Source organism: Triticum urartu, chromosome 5, assembly GCF_003073215.2.
Source record: "Triticum urartu cultivar G1812 chromosome 5, Tu2.1, whole genome shotgun sequence".
Lineage (NCBI taxonomy): Eukaryota > Viridiplantae > Streptophyta > Magnoliopsida > Poales > Poaceae > Triticum > Triticum urartu.
Genome location: NC_053026.1, coordinates 622,110,066 through 622,120,633, shown reverse-complemented (window position 1 = coordinate 622,120,633; position 10,568 = coordinate 622,110,066). Strand labels below are relative to the sequence as shown.

The window sequence follows — 10,568 nt, the reverse complement described above, 5'->3', positions numbered from 1 at the left end:
GAAGCCACTTGGCACACCACAGGGTAACGGTGTGTCCGGACGTCATAATCGAACCTTATGAGATATGGTGCGACCTATGATGTCTCTTACCGATCTACCGTTTTCATTTTGAGGATATGCGTTAGAGACAGCTACATTCACTTTAGATAGGACACCATCTAAGTCCGTTGAGACGACATCGTATGAATATGGTTTGGCAAGAAACCAAAGTTGTCGTTTCTTAATGTTTGGGGCTGCGATGCTTAAGGCTTCAGCCGGAGAAGCTCGAACCCAAAAGCGGACAAACACATCTTCATGGAATACCCAAAGGTGACAGTTGGGTATACCTTCTATCTCACATCCGAGGGCAAATTGTTTGTCACTAAGAACGGGTCCTTTCTCGAGAAGGAGTTTCTCTTGAAAGAATTGAGTGGGAGGAAGATAGAACTTGATGAGGTTGTCGAACCTTTGTTTCAACACAGAAAGAGGTTGTCGAACCTCTGCGGCCGCGCAGCCGCGCCGCCCGCTGCCGCCGAACTCCGTCGTGATCCACCATGGACGGTTCGGCAAGAGGGCGCAGACTCTCACCTGTGCCACCCCACCGACAAGAGTCCCCCCTGCGTGGCCACCTGCCCCAAGAGTTGCCCCGAGGAGTGCCTTGTCGTCTACACCAGCTGCAAGACATACTGTTGTAAGACATCCACAATCTTGCCCTAGTCTCAAGCCATGCATGCCCTTTTCTTTAAGTGATGCATGGTAGATCGACGACAATTCGATCTTAGACTTCTCCATCTATCTAAAGATGCACGACATTGAATAATTGCAATTGTAATGCTCTAGGCCGGCAGTGACGTCCTTTTTGATGATACTAATGACAAAACCTTCTTCAAGTGTGTGAAATCTTCCCTGGGTTTATCTGCAGTGACCCCCGCTTCAATGGCGCTGATGGCAATAAATTCTACTTCCACGGCAAGAAGGACCATGATTTTTGTGTCATCTCTGATGTCGACCTCCATATCTGTTGGGGATCGTAGCAGACATTTAAAATTTTCTATGCATCACCAAGATCAATCTATGGAGTAATCTAGCAACGAGGGGAAGGGGAGTGCATCTACATACCCTTGTAGATCGCTAAGCGGAAGTGTTGCAAGAACGCGGATGAAGGAGTCGTACTCGCAGCGATTCAGATCGCGGTTGATTCCGATCTAAGCGCCGAACAACGGCGCCTCCGCGTTCAACACACGTGCAGCCCGGTGACGTCTCCCACGCCTTGATCCAGCAAGGGGAGAAGGAGAGGTTGGGGAAGACTCCATCCAGCAGTAGCATGACGGCGTGGTGGTGAAGGAGGAGCGTGGCAATCCTGCAGGGCTTCGCCAAGCACCGCGGGAGAAGAGGAGGACTTGGGAGAGGGGAAGGGCTGCGCCAGAACTTGGGTCCGGTTGCCCTCCCCCCCCCCCCCCCCCCCCCCCACACACACATATATATAGGGGCAAGGGAGAGGGGGGCCGGCCCCCTCAGATCCAATCTGAGGAGGGGGCGGCAGCCAGGGGGGTTGCCTTGCCCCCCAAGGCAAGGGGGGCCCCTTTAGGGTTCCCCCTAAACCCTAGGTGCATGGGCCCTAGGGGGGAGGCGCCTAGCCCACTAAGGGGCTGGTCCCTCTCCACACACAGCCCATAGGGCCCTCCAGGGCAGGTGGACCCTCCCGGTGGACCCCGGAACCCCTTCAGTGGTCCCGGTACAATACCGGTAACCCCCCGAATTATTTCGGTGACCGTATGATGACTTCCCATATATAAATCTTTACCTCCGGACCATTCCGGAACTCCTCGTGACGTCCGGGATCTCATCCGGGACTCCGAATAACATTCGGTAACCACGTACATCTATTCCCTATAATCCTAGTGTCATCGAACCTTAAGTGTGTAGACCCTACGGGCTCGGGAGTCATGCAGACATGGCCGAGACAACTCTCCGGTCAATAACCAACAGCGGGATCTGGATACCCATGTTGGTTCCCACATGCTCCACGATGATCTCATCGGATGAACCACGATGTCAAGGATTCAATCAATCCCGTATACAATTCCCTTTGTCTATCGATACGATACTTGCCCGAGATTCGATCGTCGGTATCCCGATACCTTGTTCAATCTCGTTACCGGCAAGTCTCTTTACTCGTTCCATAATAAATCATCCCGTGATCAACTCCTTGGTCACATTGTGCACATTATGATGATGTCCTACCGAGTGGGCCCAGAGATACCTCTCCGTTACACGGAGTGACAAATCCCAGTCTCGATTCGTGCCAACCCAACAGACACTTTCGGAGATACCCGTAGTGCACCTTTATAGCCACCCAGTTATGTTGTGACGTTTGGCACACCCAAAGCACTCCTACGGTATCCGGGAGTTGCACAATCTCATGGTCTAAGGAAATGATACTTGACATTAGAAAAGCTTTAGCATACGAACTACACGATCTTGTGCTAGGCTTAGGATTGGGTCTTGTCCATCACATCATTCTCCTAATGATGTGATCCTGTTATCAACGACATCCAATGTCCATGGTCAGGAAACCGTAACCATCTATTGATCAACGAGCTAGTCAACTAGAGGCTTACTAGGGACATGGTGTTGTCTATGTATCCACACATGTATCTGAGTTTCCTATCAATACAATTCTAGCATGGATAATAAACGATTATCATGAACAAGGAAATATAATAATAACCAATTTATTATTGCCTCTAGGGCATATTTCCAACAGTCTCCCACTTGCACTAGAGTCAATAATCTAGTTCACATCGCCATGTGATTAACACTCACAGGTCACATCTCCATGTGACCAACATCCAAAGAGTTTACTAGACTCAGTAATCTAGTTCACATCACTATGTGATTAACACTCAATGAGTTCTGGGTTTGATCATGTTATGCTTGTGAGAGAGGTTGTAGTCAACGGGTCTGCAATATTAAGATCCCTATGTATTTCGCAAAACTTTATGTCATATCGTAGATGCTGCTACCACGTTCCACTTGGAGCTATTCCAAATTGTTGCTCCATTATACGTATCCGGTATCTCTACTTAGAGCTATCCGGATAGGTGTTAAGCTTGCATCGACGTAACTCTTTACGTCGAACTCTTTATCACCTCCATAATCGAGAAACATTTCCTTATTCCTCTAAGGATAATTTTGACCGCTATCTGGTGATCCACTCCTAGATCACCTTTGTACCCTCTTGCCAGAGATGTGGCAAGGCACACATCTAGTGCGGTACTCAACATGGCATACCGTATAGAGCCTATGACAAAAGCATAGGGGACAACCTTCGTCCTTCCTCTTTCTTTTGCCGTGGTCAATCTTTGAGTCTTACTCAACTTCACACCTTACAAAGAATCCCTTCTTTGACTGATCTATTTTGAACTCCTTCAAAAACATGTCAAGGTGTGCGTTCTTTGAAAGTATCATCAGGCGTCTTGATCTATCTCTATAGATCTTGATGCCCAATATGTAAGCAGCTTTATCCAGCTCTTCCTTTGAAAATCACTCTTCAAACAACCGTTTATGCTTTCCAGAAATTCTACATTATTTCGAATCAACAATATGTCATCCACATATACTTATCAGAAATGTTGTAGTGCTCCCACTCACTTTCTTGTAAATACAAGTTTCTAGCAAACATTGTATAAACCTAAAAGCTTTGATCACTCCATCAAAGCATATACTCCGACTCCGAGATGCTTGCTCTAGTCCATAGAAGGATTGCTGGAGCCAGCATACCTTTTAGCATCCTTAGGATCGACAAAACCTTTTATTGTAGCACATACAACTTTTTCTTACGAAAACTGGTAAGAAAACTTGTTTTGACATCCATCTGTCACATTTCATAATCAAAAAATACAGCTAATGCTAACATGATTCCGACTGACTTAAACATCGCTACGGGTGAGAAAATCTCATCGTAGTCAACTCCTTGAACTTGTGAAAAGACTCTTTGCCACAAGTCGAGCTTCATAGACGGTAACATTACCGTCCACATCTGGCTTCTTCTTAAAGATCCATTTATATCAATGACTTGCCGATCATTGGGCAAGTCCACCAAAGTCCATGCTTTGTTCTGATACATGGATCCTATCTTGGATTTCATGGCTTCTAACCATTTGTCGGAATACGGGCCCACCATTGCTTCTCCATAGTTCATAGGTTCATTGTTGTCCAACAACATGATATCTAAGACAGGATTACCGTACCACTCAGGAGTAGTACATATCCTTGTCGACCTATGAGGTTCGATAGCAACTTGACCTGAAGCTTCATGATCACTATCATTAACATCCTCTTCAACAGACGTAGGTGCCACAGAAAACATATTTCTGTGTTGCATCACTCTCTGGTTGAAGTAAAGGTTCGACAACCTCATCAAGTTCTATCTTCCTCCCACTCAATTATTTCGAGAGAAACTCCTTCTCGAGAAAGGACCCTTTCTTAGCGACAAACAATTTGCCCTCGGATCTGAGGTAGAAGGTATACCCAACTGTTACCTTTGGGTATCCTATGAAGATGTATTTGTCCGTTTTTGGGTTCGAGCCTTTCCGGCTGAAGCCTTAAGTATCATAGCCCCAAACATTAAGAAACGACAACTTTCGTTCCTTGCCAAACCAATTTTCATACGACGTCGTCTCAACGGACTTATATGGTGTCCTATCTAAAGTGAATGCAGCTGTCTCTAATGCATAACCTCAAAATAATAGCGGTAGATCGGTAAGAGACATCATAGATCGCACCATATCTCATAAGGTTCGATTATGACGTTCGGACACACTATTACGCTGTGGTGTTCCAGGTGGCTTCAACTGTGAAACAATTCCACAATGTCTTAAGTGATTGCCAAACTCATAACTCAGAAAATCCCCCTTTGATCAGATCGTAGGAACATGATCTTCTCGTTATGATGATTCTTAATTTCACTCTAAAATCGCTTGAACTTTTCAAACGTTTCAGACTTGTGCTTCATTAAGTAAATATACCTATATCTACTCAAATCGTCAGTGAAGATGAGAAAATAGCGATATCCACCGCACGCTTCAATTCTCATTGGATCACACGCATCAGCATGTATGATTTCCAACAAGTCACTTGCCCGTTTCATTGTACCTGAAAACGGGGTCTTAGTCATCCTGCCCATGAGGCATGGCTCGCATGTGTCAAGCGATTCAAAATCAAGTGACTCCAAACATCCATCGACATGGAGTTTCTTCATGCATCTTATGCCAATATGACCTAAGCGGCAGTGCCACAAGAAAGTGGTACTATCATTATTAACTCTACATCTTTTGGCGTGAACATGCGTATTACCACGACCGAGATTCAATGAACCATTCACATAGGGTGCATGACCATGAAAGGTATTATTCATGTAAACAGAATAACCATTATTCTCTAACTTAAATGAATAACCATATTGCAATGAACATGATCTAATCATATTCATGCTCAACGTAGACACCTGATAACATTTATCTAGGTTCAATACTAATCCCGAAGGTAGATGGAGCGTGCGATGGTGATCTCATCAACTTTGGAAACACTTCCAACACACATCGTCACCTCACCCTTAGCCAGTCTCCGTTTAGTCCGTAGCTTTTGCTTCAAGTCACCAATAATAGCAACTGAACCGATATCCAATACCCAGGTGCTACCAGGAGTACTAGTGAGGTACACATTAATAACACATATATACTTTGTTGAAGTTGCCAGCCTTCTTATCTACCATGCATTTGGGGTAATTCCGCTACCAGTGACCGTTCCCCTTACAATAGAAGCACTTAGTCTCGGGTTTGGGTTCAACCTTGGGTTCCTTCACTGGAGCGGCAACTGGTTTGCCATCCATGAAGTTTCCCTTCTAGCCCTTGCCCTTCTTGAAACCAGTGGTCTTGTTAAACCATCAACACTTGATGCTCCTTCTTGATTTCTACCTTTTGCGGTCTTAAGCACCGCGAACAGCTCCGGGATCAACTCCATCCCTTGCATGTCATAGTTCATCACGAAGATCTAGTAGCTTAGTGATAGTGGCTAGAGAACTCTATCAATCACTATCTTATCTGGAAGTTTAGCTCCCACCTGATTTAAGTGATTGTAGCACCCAGACATTCTGAGCACATGCTCACTAGCTGAGCTATTCTCCTCCATATTGTTGGCAAAAGAATTTGTCAGAGGTCTCATACCTCTCAACACGGGCATGAGCCTGAAATCCCAATTTCAGCTCTTGGAACATCTCATATGTCTTATGGCATTCAAAACGTCATTGGAATCCCGATTCTAAGCTGTAAAGTATGGTGCACTAAACTATCAAGTAGTCATCAGGATGTGTCTGTCAGGTGTTCACAACATCCACAGACGACGTTGTAGGGGTTTGCACATCGAGCGGTGCATCAAAGACGTAAGCCTTCTATGTAGCAGTGAGGACACTCCTCGGACTACGGACCCAGTCCGCATCATTGCTTACAATATCTTTCAACTTAGTCTTTCTCTAGAAACGTATTGAAACAGGGAGCTACAATGTGAGCTATTTATCTACAACATATTTGTAAATACAATTTAGACTATGTTCATGATAATTAAGTTCATCTAATCAAATTATTTAATGAACTCCCACTCAGATAGACATCCCTCTAGTCATCTAAGTGATACATGATTCGAGTCAACTAGGCCGTGTCCGATCATCACGTGAGACGGACTAGTCATCATCGGTGAACATCTTCATGTTGACCGTATCTTCTATACGACTCATGTTCGACCTTTCGGTCTTCCGTGTTCCGAGGCCATGTTTGTACTTGCTAGGCTCGTCAAGTCAACCTAAGTGTATTGCGTGTGTAAATCTGGCTTACACCTGTTGTATTCGAACGTTAGAATCTATCACACCCGATCATCATGTGGTGCTTCGAAACAACGAACCTTCACAACGGTGCACGGTTAGGGGGAACACTTTCTTGAAATTATTGCGAGGGATCATCTTATTTAAGCTACCGTCGTTCTAAGCAAATAAGATGTAAAACATGATAAACATCACATGCAATCAAATAGTGACATGATATGGCCAATATCATTTTGCTCCTTTTGATCTCCATCTTCGGGGCGCCATGATCATCATCGTCACCGGCATGACACCATGATCTCCATCATCATGATCTCCATCATCGTGTCTTCATGAAGTCGTCTCGTCAACTATTACTTCTACTACTATGGCTAACGGTTTAGCAATAAAGTAAATTAATTACATGACGTTTAAGTTGACACGCAGGTCATAAATAAATTAAGACAACTCCTATGGCTCCTGCCGGTTGTCATACTCATCGACATGCAAGTCGTGATTCCTATTACAAGAACATGATCAATCTCATACATCACATATATCATTCATCACATCCTTTTGGTCATATCACATCACAAGGCATATGCCGCAAAAACAAGTTAGACGTCCTCTAATTGTTGTTGCAAATTTTTACGTGGCTGCTATAGGTTTCTAGCAAGAACGTTTCCTACCTATGCCAAAACCACAACGTGATATGCCAATTTCTATTTACCCTTCATAAGGACCCTTTTCATCGAATCCGATCCGACTAAAGTGGGAGAGACAGACACCCGCTAGCCACCTTATGCAACTAGTGCATGTCAGTCGGTGGAACCTGTCTCACGTAAGAGTACGTGTAAGGTCGGTCCGGGCCGCTTCATCCCTTGATGCCTCCGAATCAAGATAAGACTAGTAACGGCAAGTAAATTGACAAAATAACGCCCACAACAACTTGCGTTCTACTCGTGCATAGAAACTACGCATAGACCTAGCTCATGATGCCACTGTTGGGGATCATAGCAGAAATTTAAAATTTTCTACACATCACCAAGATCAATCTATGGAGTAATCTAGCAACGAGGGGAAGGGGAGTGCATCTACATACCCTTGTAGATCGCTAAGCGGAAGCGTTGCAAGAATACGGATGAAGGAGTCGTACTCGCAGTGATTCAGATCACGGTTGATTCCGATCTAAGCGCCGAACAACGGCGCCTCCGCGTTCAACACACGTGCAGCCCGGTGACGTCTCCCACGCCTTGATCCAGCAAGGGGAGAAGGAGAGGTTGGGGAAGACTCCATCCAGCAGCAGCACGACGGCGTGGTGGTGAAGGAGGAGTGTGGCAATCCTGCAGGGCTTCGCCAAGCACCGCGGGAGAAGAGGAGGACTTGGGAGAGGGGAAGGACTGCGCCAGAGAATGGGAGACATCCGGGTATGCCGGCTCTCCACCCCCCATCTCCGACACCACAACACAGACAACTCACACATCACACACATAATATAACGTCACGATATTTAGTAATATATATATATATTAGTATCATCAATATATAGGGGCAAGGGAGAGGGGGGCCGGCCCCCTCAGATCCAATCTGAGGAGGGGGCGGCGGCCAGGGGGGTTGCCTTGCCCCCCAAGGCAAGGGGGGCCCCTTTAGGGTTCCCCCTAAACCCTAGGCGCATGGGCCCTAGGGGGGGAGGCGCCCAGCCCACTAAGGGGCTGGTCCCTCTCCACACACAGCCCATAGGGCCCTCCGGGGCAGGTGGACCCTCCCGGTGGACCCCCGGAACCCCTTCGGTGGTCCCGGTACAATACCGGTAACCCCCCGAATTATTCCGGTGACCGTATGATGACTTCCCATATATAAATCTTTATCTCCGGACCATTTCGGAACTCCTCGTGACGTCCGGGATCTCATCCGGGACTCCGAATAACATTCGGTAACCACGTACATCTATTCCCTATAATCCTAGTGTCATCGAACCTTAAGTGTGTAGACCCTACGGGCTCCGGAGTCATGCAGACATGGCCGAGACAACTCTCCGGTCAATAACCAACAGCGGGATCTGGATACCCATGTTGGTTCCCACATGCTCCACGATGATCTCATCGGATGAACCACGATGTCAAGGATTCAATCAATCCCGTATACAATTCCCTTTGTTTATCGGTACGATACTTGCCCGAGATTCGATCGTCGGTATCCCGATACCTTGTTCAATCTCGTTACCCGCAAGTCTCTTTACTCGTTCCGTAACACATCATCCCGTGATAAACTCCTTGGTCACATTGTGCACATTATGATGATGTCCTACCGAGTGGGCCCAGAGATACCTCTCCGTTACACGGAGTGACAAATCCCAGTCTCGATTCGTGCCAACCCAACAGACACTTTCGGAGATACCCGTAGTGCACCTTTATAGCCACCCAGTTACGTTGTGACGTTTGGCACACCCAAAGCACTCCTACGGTATCCGGGAGTTGCACAATCTCATGGTCTAAGAAAATGATACTTGACATTAGAAAAGCTTTAGCATACGAACTACACGATCTTGTGCTAGGCTTAGGATTGGGTCTTGTCCATCACATCATTCTCCTAATGATGTGATCCCGTTATCAACGACATCCAATGTCCATGGTCAGGAAACCGTAACCTATTGATCAACGAGCTAGTCAACTAGAGGCTTACTAGGGACATGGTGTTGTCTATGTATCCACACATGTATCTGAGTTTCCTATCAATACAATTCTAACATGGATAATAAACGATTATCATGAACAAGGAAATATAATAATAACCAATTTATTATTGCCTCTAGGGCATATTTCCAACAATATCAACGCCCACTTCATCGGCAAACGCAACCCCTCCATGAGCCGCGACTTCACATGGATACAGGCCATAGGTGTCCACTTCGTGGACCACCGCCTCTACGTGGGTGCCAAGAAGACCGCCAAGTGGAACAATGACGTTCTTGGTCATGGAGGTCCTCGTGACGGTCAGGCCATGCACATCAGTGGACTGCCACTGTGCACCGATGTCACCAGCAACGTCAATCGGTGCTCCGTCGAAGGCCAGGGTTGAGCTTAAGGGTGTGTTCGACATCATGACTAAAGTGGTGCCCGTCACGAAGGAAGACTCACGTGCTCACAATTACGGTGTGACAGAGGATGATAGTCTCGCGCATCTGGACATTGGGTTCAAGTTCTACGACCTGACAGGTGATGTTCACGGTGTTCTCGGCCAAACCTACCGCCCCGACTATGTAAACAAGTTCAACGTGAGTTCTAGCATGCCGGTAATGGGGGTGTAGCAAGCTTTGTCTCATCCGACATCTTCGCCACCGACTGCAAGGTCGCTAGGTTCGATCGTAATGCCGACATCTCCATGGTCATTGTAAAGGCCAACTAAACTGTTCCTCAAGACTCTATCAATCCGTTAATGTAATCGGCATAATGATTGGCCTAGAAATAATATGTGAAAATTGTAATGTTTAGCATCGTTTTGTGTCCAAAGCTGCTGCCTTCTGGAAAAACAATGGAATTAACTATGACGTAATAAACTGTAATGGTGCCACGGTGTTGTCTAGGTTTTATGTTAATGTGATGCCATGTGCAAATTAATCTTTAGTCTTTCGTTTGTCCTCCTACACTAATCTAGCACTTCCTCTGTATCACAATACACGTCTCTTTTATACTGACACAGTCTTCTAAACTTACCCTTGACCATGAGTTTTCAC

The 10,568-nt window shown here is 46.0% G+C and overlaps 1 pseudogene; it reads left to right on the top strand.

Annotated features, from left to right (window-relative positions):
- Positions 1–430: 430 nt before the first annotated feature.
- On the top strand, positions 431–10,240 carry LOC125507561 (annotated as a pseudogene).
- The last annotated feature ends 328 nt before the right edge of the window (positions 10,241–10,568 follow it).